The 21,757-nt window shown below is 41.6% G+C and overlaps 1 long non-coding RNA gene across 1 annotated transcript in view; it reads right to left on the bottom strand.

Moving 5' to 3' along the window:
• Positions 1-21,757, bottom strand: part of LOC149524189 (uncharacterized) — a 107,617-nt gene that overhangs the window by 56,765 nt on the left and 29,095 nt on the right. The window contains exon 2 of the long non-coding RNA XR_016349807.1: positions 11,271-11,337. This is a non-coding gene — a long non-coding RNA (uncharacterized LOC149524189). The remainder of the gene's footprint in view (positions 1-11,270; positions 11,338-21,757) is intronic.

The raw sequence follows: 21,757 nt of genomic DNA, 5'->3' as shown, positions 1-21,757 counted from the left end.
TGGCTGGGGAAGCTGGGCAATATGCCATGATATAGCCCAATATTTATTATAAGGTCCTCGATTCACAAGGTACACAACTATATATCACCCTCCTTTGGATCACAGATCTAATATTTAGGTGGTTACATTTTATAGGATAGGGCTGTATATTTCAGTGCTTTCTGTGCAGCACCTAGCACATGCTAGTTAACAAATGTCACTAGTGGTTTAATTTTTGACCATATCCTTCTATCTGCTCCAGTTTTCAGCTGTTAACCGGATATAGGAAACAACTCTTCTCACTTCCAGATCGTTTAGTCTGTGAGCCACTTTTCTAGAGTTGATACTGGTTATTGCAAGCCTAAGGCCTGAGCTAGTCAGGTGCTAAGCACCTTCTTCCAGGTCCTTAAAGGGTTTTTTTTGGCTTCCTTAAGAGCTGAGGGCTCTCAGCACCTTAAATGATGTTCTCACTCCTTTCCAAGATTGGGGAAACAGCCATGATGTGTATTTACTGGCTGTAAGAACAAAAGTCCAGAACTTATTCTCACTGAAGTCAATGGCACATTTATGTTAACTGGGAGCAGGCTCAAGTGTTCTTGATTTCTTTATTGAACTTCAACAAACCGGGACACTTCCCTAACACATCATAAACTGTGATACCCAGTATATCACTAAATTAACTTGCACCAGTTTCTTGATGCCAGATGAGAAGTCTTTGCAACTGATGCATGCCTGTCAGCCGATGTTCAGGGCAGTGTGTGTGTGTGTGTTACACCAGAGTCTTTAACTGCTGGGACACAAGGCCCCGTCGCAGTGGGCAGTCTAGGAGAGACTGACGGGCACCCCGAGGAGTTTAACGTCCGTGTCTTTGTCTGCTAGGATTGGGATCCCTTTGTGGAGGGCAGCCAACAGGCTGACAGACGCTCCAGAGTTTATAGGAAGAGCTTATTACATCTCAGATTTTAATTGCTAGGATACAGGATCCCTTCACAGCGGACAGCCTAGGGAAGACTGAGAGATGCCCCTACGGATCTGTCCTCTGGAAGCAACTCGATCCAAATGCCCCAGCTCTTCCTATATCTGTCCCTTATGACCGGCTGAAGTTCTTTTAAATTGTGCTTGGTTCTGTTACAGCAACTGAAGGAGTCAGGTTAAAGCTTAAACAGTTACAAGTTTATTAAAGAAGCTTATAAATCATATGGTTACAGTGGCTATTGCTCTATTTTTTAACTACTAGCAAATATAGATCTTAAAAATGGTTACAAAGAAAATAAAGATAGAAAATAGAAATAATGGTACCAAGTGACAGCTTAATCTTTAAAGAGCTCTAAGTCTATGTGTACACTTAAGACAAAGGACTACATCCAGGTACAATTTTTACCCCCTTCTGTGCCTCTCGACTCCAGCGTATCAGGCCAGGGCCGGTCCCTCAATTCCTAGGAAAGACGAATACGAGGTGGGCATCCCTGTGGAACCTCGAGAGGCCAATCACCTAACCCGACCAAAAGATAGACGGTAGATTGACGCTCAAAGTAAGTGTGCTGCTGGACCCATCTTTATACCCATAGGGGCCTGGATCCTCTTTCTTATCTAAGATGCCAAATTGTGTTGGTCCGTCTTTGTGACGCCAGTTCTTACAAGGGAGTTTTAACTTAATTTACACTTGCAAGAGAGATAACTAAATTGTGAGTACTGGACATTTTTTTACTGGATGGGAGATTTCTCCCCCTGGACAGTGTGTGTTCGTATCAATATAGGTTTCAGTCAAGGGCACTCCTTGGCAGCCTCTTGGTCAGCAATTGGCGTATCTCTGTTTACAGCCATCCAGGGTCACAGCAGCCTGCATATCCGGGCCTTCTGTCAGAGATTTTAGTGCTCTGTGTGCCCTGTACGCTTCCAGGCAAGCAAAGTTGGATGTTACAGGGGGTTCCTGTCTGGATACAATGCCCAGGAGGTCTGAAGGTGGTTTCCAGCACACACCACCCTGACACTCCCTTGTATCTTCCTGTGAATCTGGTGTCTGTTTTGTTTTGTATTCAGAATGATGAAATCACAATTTAACACTCTTTGTCTCTTCTTAGCTATTTTTCAGAAGGCTCCATGCGGACACAGGAACTCAGACAACTCTGTGGCACCCCTCTCCACTCTTCCCTGGATGCTGCAAATCAGAAGTCTACATAGAGGTGTGTGTGTATGGGAACAATGTGTGCCAGAAAAAGTGGGCAGCCTGGGAGCAAAGCCTTTTTCTTCCCCTTGTCTGTCTTATCGGTCCTGGCACTTCACCCCTCATTAGTTCTGGTCACGTAGGCCAAGATATGTGACCCCTAGATAGTGTGTCTCCAATGGATCAGCGAGATCAAAGAACTGAGGTTGCTGCCGGAAGTTTGGGGTCTCTGTACAGATGGCCCTGAACCTCTAGCAAGTTCCCCAGGATCTGAGTGGGCTCCATTAAGGTGGTGGCTCTATGGCTTTTACTGTGAGAAGATAAATGGAGGAGATCAGAAGGCTTTACATAGCTGCCTTTGTAACTAACCCAACTTTTTAAACCTCACAAGAGCTGTAGCTTGGGTTGAGTTTGAGTTTTGGAAGAAAACAGCTCTTTCTGTATAAAAAATAATACACTTGGCCCCATTATTACAGTATTAACATGAGCTATTGCTATATTACTTTTATCAGCCATCTGTTCTTCAGACTTAACATTGACTGTTTCCCCTGGTGCTAAAATCCCACTAGCGCTAGCTAGATGAAAATAGATTACCAGCTTTGGGAATATGCAAAAGTCAAAGGCCTGCAAGAGCCCCACAGTCTTCTACAAGACTAAAGGAAAATGCTTCAAGCTGCAGAGACTTCTGTAAAGGCCTTACTTTCTCAGGCACAGTTCTCTTCGGATGTATCTACACAGCACCCTTAGCTTGAAATAAGCTAAGCAATTTACAGTATGCAAATTGTGTAGCTTATTTTGAGTGTATTTCAAAATAGCTTATTTTATATTTTGGTGCTGTCTATACAAAGCCAAATTTTGAAATAATCCGTGATTCCAAAATGTCTCTTAATAGTCACAGAACGAGGTTTACAGAGACGTCAGAATAGCGCACACACTATTTCAAAGGTTTTTCAAAATAAGAGCCGTGCTGTCAAGATGCAGAATAGCTATTCAGGGGTACCGGAAGTATCCCAAAATAGTACCACAGCGTAGATGTACCCTTAGAGACAAACTACTGTCCAGACTTTTGTTAATCAGTGGCACTGCTATCTGGACACTGTCAGCTGAAAATGTACCCCAGAACCTATCTTAGTTGCCTTTACTCTGTGGGACAAACCTATTGTGTTTTGGGGGTCTGATTCTATCACCCTTACTCACATAGCATTGAGAGGCACCATAGTCTAGTGAATAGGAAGGACACTGCAACAGGAATGAAGAGTTTCTATTCATAGCTATGCCACTGACATTCTGTGCGACTTCCAGCAAGTCACTTCATTCTCTCCCACTCTTTGAGTTAGACTTTAGAAAGCAAGATCTTCAGGACACAGACTGTCTCTTACTATTTGTTTTTACAGCATCTGGTTCTCAAATGTGTTTAGAGTGTGTACAGGCAACTGTAATATAACTTCATGATTAGCTAATAGAAACCACTTTTACCAATGAACATGGCTGTGACTGAACTGAGTCCTGAATGAGTGTCTGCCTTTCTAATAGTGTTGGAGGACAGCAACATAATCAGGATTATCTAATACCTTAGTCAGATGTCAGATGGATGGGTTGCCAGCACAACAGAAAAAACATCTCCACCTTAAGCATAAGTAAATGCACAGCAGTGAGGCAGAAGTACATGGGCTTGCCTACACTGGCAAATTAATGCACTGTAACTTTCTCACTTAGTCTATGTCTACATTGCAGGCTTCTTGCATGAGAACTTTTTGCAGAAGAGATCTTCCCCAAAAAGTTCTTGTGCAAGAGCGCATTCAAGCTGCCATGTACTTTTGCGCAAGAGATGTGCTTTTGAGCAAGAGAGCATCCACACTGCCATGGACACTCTTGCTCAAGAAAGCTCTGATGGTCATTCAAAGAATGGCCATCAGAGCACCTGTGCTTTTTCCACACATGTTGGCCATCCACAGCACCTGTTGCCTATCCACACATGCCTTTTTGCGCACGAGCTCTTGCGCATAAAGTCTTATTCCTTGTAGAAAGAGGAATAATTCTTGCACAAAAAGACCTGTCTTCTGATGATCTACTGTACTTTTCTTGCATAAAAATGCACTTGTAGTGTAGACGCTCCATGAGTTTTTGCATAAAAACAGCTGTTTTTGTGCAAAAACTCTGCAGTGTAGACGTAGCCTCAGGGATGTGGAACTCCCCCTTCCTCCCAAAGCACAGAGAGTTACAGTGCTGTAAAGAGCCAAGTAAACAGGCTCCCAGCACTGTCAGCTACTCCCCTCCTGGAGGTGGTTTACATAGAGCAGTGGGAGAGCTCTCTCCCAGCACCAGTACTATGAACACACTACTATAAGTGCTGCCGTGGCTAAGCTTTACAATGTGGTCCCCAACCTTTTGGGGCTGCTGGGTGCCCAGGGGCGGGGCTGCTCATGCGCCGCATGGCTGGGGGTGGGGCCGCGCATGCGCTGCGTGCCCGGGGCCTGGGGCACAAGAATGGCTTGGGTTGGCCCTGGTCACTCGGCAGGCACACATAAATGCCCCGGTGGGCACCGCGTTGGGGACCACTGCTTTACATTATACTTCTCGGAGAAGCATTCATAAAACAGCAGCAGCCACTGCAGAGCTGTGAGTTGTCCCAGAACATAATGACACTAATTATTTTAGAAACTGAAATCACAATAAAATGGTTTGAGCAATTCTTGTTAATAACTGAAAGAAAAGCCCGTGGCATTCTGTATGATAGAAATATAGCTTAAATGTAAAAATAACTGGAAAAAATGGGTTTTATTTCCTGCTGTTCAAGTGGTTAAATCCTGTCAGCCTACTTTAAAACCAACTTTTAAAAAAATATATCCCCTTCCATTCTGGCATGGGTATAACTGCTTTTTTTCCCCAGGGTGCTGGGCATTTTACCCATGTTTAAGGTACATATGAATGATTCTCACATAAAAGAATAGACTTTAAAACTATGGTCTAATTATTTATTTCTGATACTTTCCAGATTTTTCCAGACGTTTGGAGAGTCATTATCTAGTGGGAGAAAAGGCTTCCCTGCATTCCACATTATAAGAAAGATACTGTCTTGACCTGAAATTGACCTTCATGCGTACAAGCTTAGCAAAATAGTTATTGTACAGGAACTGAAAACAGCACAACTTAGCAAAACAAAACCAAGCAAGCACAAAGAAACAATCTTGGGAGCAAACAAATTCAGCTCCAGACAGATGGGCCTGAACCCAAACCCTGGATAACCAGAATGTGCAATGTCTTGAAAACTGAACATGAATTACAATTTCCAAGTAACACTCATTAACACCAAATCCCAATGTACAGATGCTGAATTTGTTTAATATCTAAAACCAGATCGAAACATCATTGTTTCACCATATTTACTTTAATACTTCTTTAAAACATACATATTAGAGTAAGTGAGATATTAAATATCTTCTTGGTTTCATCATCTTGCACAAAACATATTCAAAATGGCCTCTAACTGCCCAGAAATTGTGACTAAAGAATTCAGACTTGTTGGAATTTTAGTGTTTGCCCATGCCTTCAATCTCAGCTGCTATTTTTTGCATGCAACCCTTAACTATATTATCCAATAGAAGTAACACCAAGTCAGTGCTTCCCAGATCAGGTGTGGGGAACCTCAGGCCCAGAGGCCATATGGGGCCCCCAGGTTACCTGGATCTGGCCCCTGAGTCTCATGGCTCCCTCCAGCGTTGGGGAGCCCTACCGCAGGGCTGGAGCACACAAAATCTATTAGCCTAGGACTCCTAGGTTCTGGTGTACGAGGGTATTGTGGAGAGCATCTTTCCCCTTCTTTGTCAGGAGCCATGTTAGTAAGGGTTCTGGGGTTTGTTTTCTTTTTTTTTGCTTGTCACTTGTGTGCAGCCCCTGACTGATTTTTCTGTGGGTCAATGGCCCCTGACCCAAAAAAGGTTCCCCACCCCTGTTTTAGATGATCCATGAACAGTTTGTAACCAACCAAGTTATGTGATAAGAGGATTAGGGAAGAGATATGGGATATACTTTACACTGTTGAATTTCATAGCCCCAGCTCCTAAGTTAATGATGATTTGAGATACTGCAGGAACAGCTGCCTTACCCTTTCTCACTTCACATGGAGTTCCAGTTCATTGTTTTATGGAATGACAGAAGTTGAAAATGTTCACTTTTTTTAGAAAATTTTCATTGAAATTACTCAGGTTTTTATTTACATACCCATCCATTTTAACAAAAGCATAGGCCTAAGTTTTCCTCACCTGAGTTGCTCTGGACAGAATTAGTCCTGTTGACTTCATGTGAGTAAGGTGAACTGGATTTGACCCATAACTTGCACCACAGCATATTAATATTTTAGAAATTTAAGCTGGGTTCCATTAGCTAAATCTATAAAAAACCTTTCATCAAAACATTTTCCCTCACAATATTTTCCAGCCCTTGCCAGATCCTAAAACCCTTTAAATTCATAACAATTACTTCCGAAACCCATCCCTAGCCTTTGTAACTAAGGTTATGTCTACAGTACAGAGTTTTTGTGGAAAAATGGCTGTTTTTCGGCAAAAACTTGCCGAGTGTCCACACCTCAAGTGAGTTTTTGAGGAAAAAAATTCGAAAGAGCAGAGGGGTTTTTGCGCAATAGGTATTCCTCATTCTATGAGGAATAATTGCTTTTTGTGCAAGGGTTCTTGCACAAAATGGTGTATGTGGACGGGGAACAGGGGTTTTTTTGTGCAAAAAGAGTCAATCAAAAAAAGCACAGGTGCCCTGGTGACCATTCTGTAAAAAGCAATCAGTTTCCTTTTGAGAAAGCGTCCACGCAGTCTGGACGCTCTCATTCGCAAAAGCACATTGCTTTTTTCTATGCGCTGTTGCAGTGTGGATGCTCTCTTGCATGAGAAGCCTGTAGTGTAGACATAGCTTAACTCAACTTTGTAACTAACTCAAGTCTTTGAAACTTCAAGGAGGTATAACTTGGATTTAGTCTGAGTTTTAGAAGAAAGTGTATTGAATATAATACACCTGGCCCCATTACTAAAGTATTAACATGCAGAATTGATATTTTATGTGCTTCCTGAATGAACTCTATTTTATCTTTATCAACTATCCGTTTTTCAGAGTTGCCATTGTTTATTTCAGTGCTGGTGCTAAAATGCACCTTGCATTCAAAAAAATACTTCCTATTCAGGGTTCTTGGGTTTTTTTGTTTTCTTTCTGGTGGCTCACAGAGACTCAAGGGCACTGTTTCAGGAGCGTGTGTGGGGACAGCTGTGTGCTCCTGGATGTGGCTAACTTTTCATCCCAATCCCCAGATGGTAAGGAAGTGAGGGGAAAGTGCTTGCAATCCATACATGCAACTCACACCTGGCTTGTAAAGGGAGCTCACCAGCCAGGTGTGAGAGACATGCACGGAATGCAAGTACTTTCTCCTCACTCCCTCCGCTGGCCTTAAACTCCTTCCTTGCAGAGACTATGAGAGATAAGGTAGTTTTTGAAATTGTAACCATGTCTTTTAATTCATTGATGCCAGAAAAGCCGAAAAATCTGCTACTGCTAGTGAGAAAAAATGTGCACATGGAAGCAGTCCCAGAAAAACAAAAGTGACAAGCTGACAGTAGCCAGAGCCCCAGATCCTTAAAATTGCCACCAGAGTGCCATGCACTCTGGGCAGCACCAAGGGTTGAGTGGGAACCGCACTCCAAGCAGTGCTGAGGGCTGCCTGCCCCACCCCTTCCACCTGAGGCCCTGCCCCTTCTAGGAGCACAGATTCCCCCTCCCCCATTTTGCCTAGAGGCCCACGGAGGCTGTCAGCACCCTGATTCCACTTCATATGTAAGCAGGGGCTGAACCACTGCTTGCAATCAGCCAGCAGCCCTGGGGGTGGGTATGCTCACTCAAATTGTTTAGCCTTGAAAGATAAGTAACTGTTTATATGTAAATACAGCTCATGCTGGGATGGAGAAGGAATCTGGGGTGTGGTTGTGTGTAAATCCAATTCAGCCAGGGCTGATGGAGGATCAGTTGTTAGAATGGAATGTGATGTATTGTAACTAATTTGGGCTGTTGTGTGGTCACAAACCATGCTACCCCTAAATATGGGAACTGTAAAATATGACACCAGTGCTTGCAGGAGAGACACCATCATTGGAAGAGGTCTCAGATGAACAAGCCTCCCCCTTCCAGAGTTGAGTGAACTGAGTTGGGGGGTGGGAGGAAGGGGCTTGAACCAGCCTGCTTCATGCCTGCCTGTTGTGAGCTGTAAGACTGGTTCAGCCTGCCTCTTTCCCCTGCTTTTAAGGACAGACCTAAAGCAGACTCCATCAGGAGTCTTTTTGCTAGTCCAGTGGAAGCTGGAATCTTTTGCCAGCCTAGATGGTGGCTAAACAGTTGAAATCACTAAGAGTATGGCTACACTAGCCACCCTACTAGGATGGCTAATGTAGTCATTCGAACTTGCAAATGAGCCCGGGATTTAAATATCCCGGGCTTCATTTGCATGTTCCTGGGCACCGCCATTTTTAAATGCCCGGTAGCTCGAACTACTTGCCCGCAGCTACACGCGGCATGAGCTAGGTAGTTTGAATTAACGCTCTTAATTCGAACTACCGTTACTCCTCATTGCAGGAGGAGTAACGGTAGTTCATGTTAATTCGAACTACCTAGCCTGTGCCATGTGTAGCCGCGGGCAGGTAGTTCGAGCTACCAGGCATTTAAAAATGGCGGTACCCAGGAACATGCAAATGAAGCCCAGGATATTTAAATCTTGGGCTTCATTTGCAAGTTCGAATGACTACATTAGCCACCCTAGTTTGAACTAGGGTGGCTAATGTAGCCCTATCCTAAGAGCTGAAGTCACTGGTTTGGCCTGGAGCCAGACTCATTACAGCCAGCGAGATTGCTGGCGGGAGCAACCAGCAGGTGGCCGGTAGGAGTGGCAGCAGGCAGCCAGCCGGTAGAAGCGGTGGCAGGCGGCGCAAGCAGACCACAAGAGCAGCACAAAGGTGGCATGGCCTCAGACTCAATGAGTGGAGTCATCAGGGTGATGTGTCAGGGTCCTCACTGACTGAATAGAGCTGTAAGTGGGGCATTTGAAGTGGGGCACGGAGAAAGTTTGGGTAAGTGAATGGAACCCTTACATTGCTGGACTAGTGAGCCTGAGGGGCAAAGGACATTGCTCAATCCATTTGAGCTGGGACGGTTACTCGTAGGGGGTTAGGAACTATGTTTGTGGTATTTTTCCGTGGTAATGCCATGTAACTTCTCTTCATCTTTCATTAAAAGTTTCTTTTCTACACTCAGACTCTGTGCTTGAGAGTGGGGAAGCATTGCATCTCAGAGGCTCCCAAGGGTGTATGAATTTCCCAGGCTACAGGGTGGGGGCTCGAGCTGGTTCTATGTGAAATGGATGAAAAGGGACCCCTAGATATTGAACCCAGCCCTGGCTGCTGCTGGCACTACCTGGCAGAAGGGTTACACATATATCTAGAAGAGGGCAAAGAACAATCTGTCTCCAAACAAACCATTAGACAGTACAATTTATAAAGCATTTCTGCTTTTGAAGAGCAAAAGCTTCTGTACGAATGCAGGACACAAATCTGTTGTGAATACACAGCAGTTTTCCTTTACCAAGAAGAGAGAGAGAGCAAGTTCAAGATTCATTTGATATAGCTGCAGCATCCCATTTCTCTTGTTCTTAAAATTGCCTTGGATTATATTGTCCTATAATTGCCAGAATTTATATAAGCAATGGGCGATTTCACACGACTCAAATTTAGCTCCTGCTAATGTTTTGATCATGGTTAATATTTTTGCATATTTGCACAAATGAGTGTAAAGTGCAATTATTCTCCTCATAGAGTTTAATTAGAAAGCAAGCGCTTGACCTTTAATCCATATAGTAAAGGTATTTAGCAATAGGTTGTTGGAAGCAGGAGCTGTATAGGAAGTTAGATAATATTGTGTAGGCTGACTCAAAAAAGATGAAGATGCTCTAATGCATGTGCCATTTCATTCAGATCAAGACCAAGATGATTTATAATAGGACTGAATGTAAAAAAAATTACACAAATAACTTAAATAACTAGTTCAAAAAGATGATAGACTACATTAAGAAACAAATGTCATTTGAGAAATTCAGTAGAGATGGGCAAAGAATATGAACAATTCTTTTGCCAAATAATTTAAGTTCAGAAATACTGAAAAATGTGTCAACATAATTTGACAAATATTGTTTGAAGAGCTCTACTTAGCAGGAAGTTATTATTTTTAACATGACCCTTCTCTACCTCATAAAAAAGCTCTCTATACCACTGCCTGCAGAGCATGTAAGTGTGTGAGCACAGATGTCAATACTACATATGTGCTCGCAATTAAATGAGCTTAAATGCTTTCCTGGTTTGGGGCCACTATGCTCAGCAGCTAGACGGATAGGCTACCTCTACACTGGCATGATTTTCCGGAAATGCTTTTAACGGAAAAGTTTTCCGTTAAAAGCATTTTCAGAAAAGCGCGTCTAGATTGGTAGGATGCTTTTCCGCAAAAGCACTTTTTGCGGAAAAGCGTCTGTGGCCAATCTAGACGTGCTTTTCCGCAAAAAAGCCCCGACCACCATTTTCACGATCGGGGCTTTTTTGCGGAAAACAAATCTCTGCTGTCTACGCTGGCCCTCTGTGCTACCTCCAATACAAATACTCATGATCATAAATCATTAAAAAAAAAAAATCAAAAAATCATGACCATTTGTCCTAATTTGATTTGTAAAGCACCAGGTATCACTTACACAGAGCCCCATAAAGTGTAACTGATGATAACAACAGGAGTGTATTAAAAAGGCAGCACCTGCACGACACTAAGCTGACTTACTCTTGCATGTAAAGAGTAAAAAACAACCCACCTCACTTTGTAGGAATCCACCAATTACAATTAATCACACCAGTATGAAAAATTTGAATCTCTATTATGCCCTACCTCTGTAGCAATAATCATTGTGAGCGAGAGCTGCAAATTAAATCCCAAATAGCCCTGGAGGACCTGGTTCTGTAACTCTACTGTACTACCAATTCAGGAGCGCTAACAAAAAAGTCTTTATACAAAGCTCAAAAAGCCCTATTAACTGAAAAAGACAGACCTGTATGTTCTTTGTGGAGCCAAGCAAATTCCCAGAAAGGTTTCCAGTTTTACAGTTGTCTTTTGTACTGAAAAGAAAAGAAAGATAGTAACCTTTAGAGTGAGTGACAGCAGCCCACAAATCTAATACTGAGTGAAAACATATTCTATTACATATTGCATCATACTGTGGAGTAATTTATTGTACAATATTAGTTTCTGTTGACATGAAGTATTTTTACTTTACCAGATCAAATAATGGACAGTTTCATAATGTTTCAGAAGGATAGCCGAGTTAGTCTGTAACACGAAAAACTTAACCCCCCCCCCCCCTCAAATAGTCTGGTAGTACTTTAAAGACTAACAAACATGTAGATGGTATCATGAGCTACCGTGGGCACAGTCCACTTCTTCAGATGACTGCGAAAGCTCATGATACCATGTACATGTATTATTAGTCTTTAAAGTGTTACCAGAATATATTTGTTGTTTTTTAAGTTTCATAATAAAATATTTTTCATTGGAGAAAAATATCATTGTATTTTAATGTCTTGGCCCTAGTTCTTGGGTTCAGCTGAGCAAGATTGGTGGGGACAGGAGAGGATAAAGGTGACTTCATCACAGTTACATCCTCTGGGGTTTCCTTGACAGGCAGAGAATTCCCAGGTAGGCCATTAGATTGGATTTATGGCCCCTCAACACCACTACAACAAAGAGGCTGTAGCAGGGTGAAGAATCTGGTCCTTTATCCTCTTTGATATTATTTGTTCCATAAATATTGTGATCCAGTGGCTGGAGAAAGGATTGGGAGACATAACCTTTGGGTTTTAATCTTATTTCTGCCACTGAATTGCTGTGTGAACTTTGATGTGTCTCTTAACTGCTCTGTGTTTCGGTTTCCCCTTGTGTAAAATGTAAATGGTATTTACCCAACCTTTATAAAAAGCTTTGAAATCTGTGGGTAAAAAGCCTCTCTCAGTGCTATGGATTATCATCATACTTCAACCCTTAGATAATGACATACACAATAAGTTAGTTCTCTGGAGAGAAAGAAAGCTTAGAAGCTCGCATGTGAGATGAGTCAACAGTGGTCACATGGCAGAAAAACTTTTGCAGGAATCAATTTCAGTAACATATCACATGAGGGGAAAAGTTAAATTAAGATGGAAGGGGGAAAATGTAGAACAATAATGAGAGTGTCTGGACTATTTTATTCTTAAAAAATACTTGAAAACCTGAAAGAATTAATATACCCGTACATGTAGTTGTCTATGACTACTTATTTATTTAATTCGGCAGCATATGTTGGTAGCTCTTGCTTCTTTCACACAACTGCTGTCCCACTGCAGGCACTTCAATTTCAACTTCATTAACATGAAGGTGAATATAGACCAATGAAATTAAAATGTAAATTTGACTGCTGGAAATGGACTGGTCATGGTTCATGGAGTGGTTCATGGTTAGCTCTACCTCTGTCGTCCCCCCCTCAGTCTGAGTGCAAGCTTCACAGGCAATACGCTTCTTGTTTTCACCACTCAGAGGTGGAATCTTAATTTTTTCACCCTCAGACCAAGGCCTCCTGGGATTGCTCCACAGGCACAACAGGATTCAGCTGCCCTGCAAGACTTCCCTTCAGGAGCTGTGACCAGCATGCACCCCAAAACAGCTTCTTCAAAAGAGAGTATTGATGAAAAGACTCAAAGCATAGACAGGAGTCCTTAACACAATATGCAGTCTATATGACTATGTCTCACCTAAACTTCGGTTGACCTAACTCAGTGATAGGCAACCTGCAGCCCATCAGGGTAATTTGATTATGGGACACATGCACTGGCCCCCCAGTTCCCAGTGGCCGTGGTTCACCATTCCTGGCCAATGGGAGTTGTGGAAACCAGTGGCCAATATATGCTTGCTTCCCCTTCACCTGCAGGTGCTACCCCCGCAGCTCTCAATGATTGGGAACAGCAAAATGGGGCCAATAGGAGCTGGGAGGAGGGATGCTCATGTAGGGTCAATGTCAGCAAAATGTCTCGTGACCCACAATCAGATTACCTTGATGGACCGCAGGTTGCCCACCAATGGCCTAGCTAGACTGAGGCATCCCTGCAGTTTCTGTCTCTCTCCCCTGGGCTCAGATTTTTGTCTATTCCAAAGTTTTTGTGACAGTTTTCCCACCTGAATTCCACCTCCACTTTCCCTGAACCTAAGTATAAAGCAGCTCCCATTGGCTTTGAATTAAGTGACCTACTTACCCTCAGTCACACAGAGTGACAGCAGCTAGACTAGGAACAGAAGCCAAAACTCCTGACTCTCATCCTGTGCTCTAACCACTAAACCATCATTCCTCATCACAATAGAAACTATGTAACTTAACAGAGAGGAACTTCCAAAAGAGTCAAAAGCATGGACATAGGTGAACTTTAGGTCACTGCAGTCTTTCCCAGCTTTGTATCACAATATTTTGTAAATGGTCACTAGGCAAATATTTTTAACAAAAATTTTTGTTTCACTGAAGAATGCTGATTTGAATTTACGTCAACAAATTCATTAATTGTTTCAGTCATGCCCCACTTTCACCCACGCAAAAAACAAAAAACAAAAACAAAAACAAACTGGAAAAATTTCATTTAGATATTTTCAAAATGAAATGTTTTGATTTTTTCAATTTCAGATTACTTCATTTTGAAATTTACTTCAATTTTTTAAACACTGTTCTTTAAAAAAAAAAAAAGTTTTAAAACTGTACTACCATGGTGGGTTTACCTGAATATATTACCAGCCATCTGAAAAATAAACCAGCTATTCGCTCAGCTCTCAAACAGTCTGGTTCAATTTAATTGGATTAATTTTCATTTAACAAAAAGGAGAATTGGATCTAATTTATGCTATCAGCCAACATACCTTGGATGGGATTGATTCTGCACTGCCTTTTGTAGTCAGGATTATAAAAAAATCTGAGTGGCAGAATTTTACTCAGACCTTGCATAGAGATGAGTAATTATCCAAGGTGCAAAGCAGTGGTGAATCAGGGCCTTTTTCTGTAATACACTATGGCTGTGTCTACACTGCACCCCTTTTCTGGAAAAGGGATACAGATGAGACAAGTCGGAATTGCAAATGCAGCGGGGATTTAAATTTTCCTCGCTGCATTTGCATGAACATGGCTGCCGTTTTTTTCCGGCTCAGGGCTTTGCCGGAAAAAAGCACCAGTCTAGAAGGGATCTTTCAGAAAATAAAGCCTTTTCCAAAAGGTCCCTTATTCCTCTTAAAATCAGGAATAAGGGATCTTTCGGAAAAGGATTTATTTTCCAAAAGATCCCATCTAGACTGGCGCTTTTCTCCGGCAAAGCCCCGAGCCAGAAAAAAGCGGCAGCCATGTTTATACAAATGAAGCGGGGGATATTTAAATTTTCCGCTTCATTTGCAATTCCGACTTGTCTAATCTGCATCCCTTTTCCGGAAAAGGGGTGCAGTGTAGACACAGCCTATTTGGAAACAGTGTGGATGTTATATCAGTCAGTGGGGAAAGTAAAGAATGTAGACTTTGATGCAAAGTGCTGTAGGTGAATACATGAAATTCACATTTTCTGTTTAATCAGATAGGGATACATTTAGTTTCCCAGTCCATTCCAGGTATTAAAGAAGTAAGCCACACAAGGAGAAAATCAAAAGGAACACACTTTTTTAGGATAACACATTACTGCTAAAAGCCACCAGCCCTACCCTCTAGTGAAGACTCGCTAAAGACTTCAACTGAGTCAATAATGTCCTTTCAAATAGATTGTACTATTTTGAAGCCAGTAACACAGTCCTATACAGCATACTCCATCACATGGAACCAGATTGTAACTTGCAACTTTTTAATCAACAGGAGTAATTAGGCATTTGCTATGTACATGTTTTTAAAAATGAGAACTGTATATAAACCGATCCCCATAATGGCAAGGTTGAGATTGATGAACAGCCAAAAGACAATGTTAATTGGTCTGATCTGGAACCAGTAAAATCCTTTTAGTGTTAGAAAAATACTATTAGCCTCTCTGAACCCAGGGGTTTCCTCCCAATTTTCCGATCAGGAGAATATAGCAATATTTTTAAAATAAACCTTTCACTTCAGTGACACTTCTGCTTGGACGCTCACATAGACTAGTCATGCTCTAGTGGACCATTGCAATAAAGTTTTCAAATGGCTTCCCATTTGTTCATGTGCAAACTACAAATTACTCCACTTAGACCAGACAATTACACATGCATACACATTTGTACAAATGAAATTTGCATAAAATCAAGATGAGCCTCTTGTTAATTTGGCCTAAGAGTCTTTTCCTGAGCATACTTGTTCCTCTAGTCTTGCTGTTACTGATATCTTGATCATTCTTGCAGTATTTAGGAGAACCTGACATGCTCATCAAACCTACAGCATGTAATTGACCTCACTCTTACAGACAGGACCAGGACCACCTATGAGAGCTGACAGCTCAGTGTGCTTTAGGCATAATTCAGTACTGATAAGGAAAACAAGCCTTTGGATTTGTTATTTGCCTTGCTCTAAAGCAGGCTCCATTCTGATGCTTTAATATTAAAAAGAAAAAATCTTGAACTCAAAAAAACTATGGAAGATAGTTTTCACTGAAAAAGTATAATTTAACCAGTTTTCATTATCACCTTTTGTCTTGTCTATAAAATGAAGAAGCCATCTTCACCTTTAACTGTTATTTCATTTTTTTTCCAAAAGGGACAATAATTATATTGCACCTGATACATTCCAGTATTCAAGGGAAAAGACAGACTTGGCCAGCAACTCTGCACAAAAGGTTTATTACCCTTGCAAATAGTTGGCAAATGTGCCTTACTGTTGTCTTCGCAGTAAAAGATAAATTGCTTTGGAGCAACTCATTGGCTGTGTCTAGACTGGCAAGTTTTTCTGCAAAATCAGCTGCTTTTGCGGAAAATCTTGCCAGCTGTCTACACTAGCTGCTTGAATTTCCACAAGAACACTGACTTCCTACTGTGAGAAATCAGTGCTTTTTGCGGAAATACTATGCTGCTCACGTTCGGGCAAAAGCCCTCTTGTGCAAATCATTTGCGCAAGAGGGCCAGTGTAGACAGCACAGTACTGTTTTGCGCAAAAAAGCCCCGATGGTTAAAATGGCTATCAGGGCTTTTTTGCGCAAAAACGTGTCTAGATTGGCACGGACACTTTTCCGCAAAAAGAGCTTTTGCGGAAAAGCGTCCGTGCCAATCTAGACGCTCTTTTCCGCAAATGCTTTTAATGGAAAATCATGCCAGTCTAGACATAGCCATTGTGTTTGCCTTCTTCACAGGAGGAAATCCTGAACTCTGAACAAGAACAATTAGAGTCGTTACACTCAATAGCTGCGTACATCAAAGGTAGCAACACTTAATAATGCATATAGAGGCATGGAAAACAAATTACTTAAGAACTCAAGAACAGCCATGCTGAGTCAGACTGATGGTTCATCTACTGCAGTATCCTGTCTTCAACAGTGGCCAGTGCCAGGTGCTTCAGAAAGAATGAACAGAAAAGGAAAATTATTGAGTGATCCACCCCTTTTTGTCCAACCCCATCTCTTGGTAATCAGAGATTTATGGACTTCTAGAATATGGGATTCCATTTCTGACCATCTTGGCTAGCAGTCACTGATGGACCTATCCTCAGTGCACTTTTTAATTCTTTTTTTTAACCCTGTTATGCTTTTAACCTTCACAGCATCCACTGGCTATGAATTTCACGGGTTGACTATGCAACGAGTAAAGAAATACGTCTTTGTGTTAGTTTTAAATATGCTACTTATTCATTTCATTGGGAGACCTGCTTCTTGTGCTATATGACAGGGTAAATAATACTTCCCTATTCACCTTCTCCACACCATTCATGATTTTATAGACCTCTATCATATCCACCTTTAGTTGCCTATTTTCTAAGGTGAGGCTTCCCAGTCTTTTTAATCTTGCCATCTTTGGAAGCTGTATCATATCATTAATAATTTTTGTTGCCCTTTTCTGTATCTTTGCTTATTATAATATATCTTTTTGAGATAAGGTAACCAGAACTGTATGCAGTGTTCAAGGTGTGAGTGTACTAAAGATGTGTAAATAGCAATACGATATTTTCTTGTCTTGTTATTGATCCCTTTCCTAATGATTCCTTTAATTTTTGACTACTGCTGCACATTGAGCAGATGTTTTCAGAGAACTATCCACAATGACTTCAACATCTCTTTTTTCAATGGCAACAGCTTAATTTAGACCACATCATTTTGTATATATAGTTGGGGTTATATTTTCCAGTGAACATTACTTTGCAATTATAAACACTGAACATCATCTGCCATGTTGTGGCTCAGATCACTCAGTTTTGCAAAGGGCTATAAAGGGATCTCACAGTCACCTTTGGACTTAACTATCTTGGGTAATTTTGGATCATCTGCAAATTTTGCCTTCTCACTATTTTCTAAATCATTTATGAATATATTTGAGGGGAGGAGGTGCAGCTCCATGCTCCCTTGGGAAGAAAGGGTGAGGAGAGACAGACAGCCCACAGCACCGCCTGGACCACTCTGTGTCCTCACCAGCACCCCCACACCACACCATGCCTTAGCACTGCCCAGAGTGCGCCACCTGAGGCTCTGGCAGCTATTTAAAGGGGCTGGGGCTTCAGCCACCACCACGGTCACAGAAGCAGTAGTAGTGGCCAGGGCTTTGAATTGAAGGGCTCCAGGGCAGTTGCCTCTTTACCACTCTCTTTCAGTGGACCTGGCTATATTGAACAGTAAAGTTCAGTGGGGGACCCCTACTAGGTACCTTTCTCAATTAGGAAAACTGACCATTTATTCCTACACTTTGTTTCCTATGTTTTAATCAGTTACTGATTCAGGGGAGAATCTTTCTTTTTATCCCATGAGTGTGTACTGTGCGTAAGTATCTTTGGTGTTGGCAGTGTGGTTATTTCAAAGGCTTTCTTTAGATCACCTTTGTTTGCATAGTTGTTGACTCCATCAAAGAAGTTTAACAGATTAGTGAAGCATTTTCCTTTATGAAAGCGGTGTTGAATCTTCCCCAACAAATAAGTTCAATTGGGATAATTCTATGTTTTGCTATTACTGCTTTGCCTGGAACTGAAGAGAGGTTTACTAGGTTGTATTTGCCAGGAATGTTACTGAAGCCTTTTTTAAAAATCAGCCTTACATTAGCTATCTTCCAGTCATTAAGCAATAGACCATATAGCACAGTTAATAGTTGTGCAGTTTCATAGTTGAGTTCCTTCCGATCTCTTGGTTGAACACCATCTGGTCAAAGTCTTATCAGTCTTTAATTTATCAGTTTGTTCAAAAACCTCCACTAATGACGCTCAGTCTGGGACGTTCCTCAGATTCATCACCTAAAAAGATTGGTTCATGTGTGAGAATCTCTCTCACACCTTCAGCTATGAAGACTGATGAAAATAATTCATTCTGCTTCACTGCAACAGCACTGTCTTCCTTGAATGCTCCTTCAGGACATTGATGTGTTAGTGACCCCACTGACTGTTACTGGTGTACTTACACACTTTTTTACGCTTCGTTTGTGTGTCTGTGTGTGTGTGTGTTTTGCTAGTTGCTCTTCAAAGTCTTTTTAGGCCTGCCTAATTGTACTTTTACACTCGACTTACCAGAGTTTACGTTCCCATCTATTTTCCTCAGTAGGATCTGATTTCCAGTTTGATGCCTTTTTCTCTTGGACAAACTCTTTCACTAGACCTGCTAGCTATGCTAGCAATTGTATTTGTTCTCTTACTGATTGTTTTGATTTGAGGCACACATTTAGTTTGATCCTCTACTATGGTGTTTTTAAATAGTTTCCATGTAGCTTGCAGCCATTTCACTCTTGTGAAGTAGTTTCTTCTGTTCTGTGTAGTTTCCCTTTGGAAGTTAAATGCTATTGTGGTGAGAGTCTTTCATAAATCCACTTCCCCCAAGCATGTTAAATTTTATTACATTAGATTGCTGTTGCCAAGTGGTTCAACTATATTAATGTCTCTGACCAGATCCTGTGCTCCACTGAGGACTAAACCAAGAATTGCCTCTCCCCTTCTAGGTTCAAGGACTAACTGCTCCAAGAAGCAGTCATCAATGGCGTTCAGTCAGCTAAATACTCTTTCCTTTACTTCCATGTAATCTCATTTACTTCAGCAGGGGGTGTCTGAGATATAATAAGAGAATTATTTGGCCCAAGTAATTCAATTTAATATGGCTTGGTTCTTATACCTGGGAACCAAGATCTGTATCTGTGCCACATACAAGACATTATTCTAGTGGTGTCAGAGAAGAGAACATGTCAGGAGGCAAGGCTTGATAGACGCTTCTCTGTAGCAGAAAACCTCCTCCAAAAAAAATGAAATATTTCTTTAAACTGCTGATGCACTATGACATTGTGTCATGTTGTATCAGGGAAATTTTCATAAGCCCCTTCTTCATGCATGTTAGATCCTGTCTGCAATAGGGTTGAAACTGGAATTGGTCACATACTACAGACCACTGAATTCAGTTCCATGCTGCTTTTTCAGTATGACCCAGTTTGTGCCCCCACTTAGGCAAAGAGGCATTTGTGGCATATATATTATGGCATATTTTTATTGTGATATGTATATTGGAATTGCTGGTCTTTACACACGGATCAGGTCAGTGCTTGTGTGCGATGAAGAAGAAGCATAGACAGATTGCTATTGTAATAGTGATTGACTCGGCTACCTTTTTCATACCAATCAGGGACTGGGCACCATATCATTCCTGGGCTTGTACCCAATCCTGCCAAACTTTTATCTTACTTTGATGGTTTCTTTTAGGTCTTATGATCTCTCATCTGGGGCTCAAATGTGCTCCCAACCAAATCAAAGGAAAAACTCCCACTAGTTTGAATGATGAAGGATAAAATGACTTCTACTCTAGCATTTAAATACCTCCTGATAAATGGAAAGAAATCAACCAACCACTGTATTCCAAGAGGATCTGCTTTTTCTACCAACTGGCTGCTGTTTATGAAAACTATAGAATATAGTTATATAACTCTATAGTTCCAACATCTCACCCCAGAACAGAAACTCTAATGGAGGAACCAATCCCTGCAACAAACCCCATTGCTAACTAACTCTGTCCCCACATTTACTCTAGTGACACCATCACAGGACCTAACCACATCATCTATATACCAAAGTCTTCTTCACATGCATTTCTACTAATGTGCTCTATGCCATCACGTTCCAACAATGCCCCTCTGCTATGTATATTGGATAACCAGACTGTCTCTAGGCAAAAGAATTAAATCAGACTTCAAGAATGGCAACATCCAAAAACCAGTGTAATCTGTATGTGAGAGTAAGAGATTCAGGCAGTGTCATTTGAGCTCAAACTGCCACCTTCATGTGCCACCTTCTGATTTCAGTTGAGTAAGTAGCTTAAGATCAATGTGGCCAACTTCCATAGATGGAATGTGTCTGCTCAACATCGGCCCAAGAGGTGGGGTTGTCTGTGCCCCAGGTGCAGTATCTACGGGCACAGCGCAAAGGTAGTTTCCGCTAAATGGAGCTGTTAGAAAAGTCAGCAATCCTTAAAACAAACACATATCTTTCATAAGCTCAATGTTGTTTGGACTGCACTGCTGGGAGCATGTGAACAGCATTGTAATTAACGCCTATATTTGTCTTCCAGAGAGTCAGACTGATCTGTGCTACATGGACCTGATCCTGTAAAGTATTGAGCACCCTCCACTCATGACTGGCACCTTGTAAAGGCACTTGGCACCTTGCAGGATGAGGTCCATGTAGCACAGAGCTATTTGACTAACTAGTTCTACTAAACAGATTTGAAAATATTACTGCTGTCTTCAAATAGGAGTACGGGAGTTGTATATAATGTAAATCACTGGGACTACTCACATAATATGTCTTTGCAGGATGTGGCCAGAAGGTAAATTGTAAGGGAGGTAGAGCAAAGGATGGTATTTAAGGAACATAGGGACTGTTGTACCAGATCTGCCCAGTGGACAAGCTAGCCCAACATTCTTTTTCTAATAGTGATTAATAAAAAATGCTGTAGAGAAATCCTGAATTGGGCAAATACTAAATAACCTTCCCAGACTCCCTGTCACCTTGTGTTAGTGGAGGCTTATTTCTTGAAGCATGAGTATCTCTATCCCTGCATATCTGTAGTTTTACATGTATTCTCCAGTGACAGCCAGTGCTTTGGCAGGCATAGTCAGTGGGTGTGTAATTTAGAACAGCACTGAGACTGGTTTATGATCTTCTTTCTTTTACTGACGCATCACAGCATAGATTATAACGACACTTACTTCTGAGGGGTAATGTAAACAATCCCCTTTCATCCACTTCCTGTGCCACAACATTGTGACAATCAGTTTAACACTACATGCCAGTCAGTTACTCTCCCAGGTCACCCACTCATGCTTATCAACCAAATCTCCATTCCAGGCCATAGGAAAATCTGCTAGGCA

The sequence above is a fragment of the Pelodiscus sinensis genome, chromosome 6, assembly GCF_052426305.1.
Source record: "Pelodiscus sinensis isolate ZL-2025 chromosome 6, ASM5242630v1, whole genome shotgun sequence".
NCBI lineage: Eukaryota > Metazoa > Chordata > Testudines > Trionychidae > Pelodiscus > Pelodiscus sinensis.
Note: the sequence above shows the minus strand (reverse complement) of the source record. Positions and strands in the feature narration are given on the sequence as shown.